We start from the raw sequence: 330 nt of genomic DNA, 5'->3' as shown, positions 1-330 counted from the left end.
CCGCGCGGTCCCTGCCTGGCCCCGAGCCCCGGCCGATGGTCTCCTGCTCCCCGAGACCTGGACCCCTCCGGTAGCGGGGATGCCCCCGGCGATGCTGGCGCCCCTTATCCCCCGCAGCCCGCGGGGGTGCGGAGCTCCCCCCTCCCCGGTCCTTGGCCACCGGGCTCCCCGCTGCCCGGGCGGTAACTCCAGCCTTGGGCCCCTTGTCTGCCCCCGCTGCCAACCCGCTGCCACGGCCCAGGACAGCCAGGCCCTGGCAAGTCCCCGCCAGGCGTGTGCCCCATGTGAAGCGTGGGTCTGTGCAGATGAGTTTACTTGGGGGGGGGGGGG

The sequence above is a fragment of the Calidris pugnax genome, unplaced genomic scaffold (assembly GCF_001431845.1).
Source record: "Calidris pugnax isolate Ruff unplaced genomic scaffold, ASM143184v1 scaffold82, whole genome shotgun sequence".
Classification (NCBI taxonomy): Eukaryota; Metazoa; Chordata; class Aves; order Charadriiformes; family Scolopacidae; genus Calidris; species Calidris pugnax.
This window is presented reverse-complemented; position numbering follows the sequence as displayed.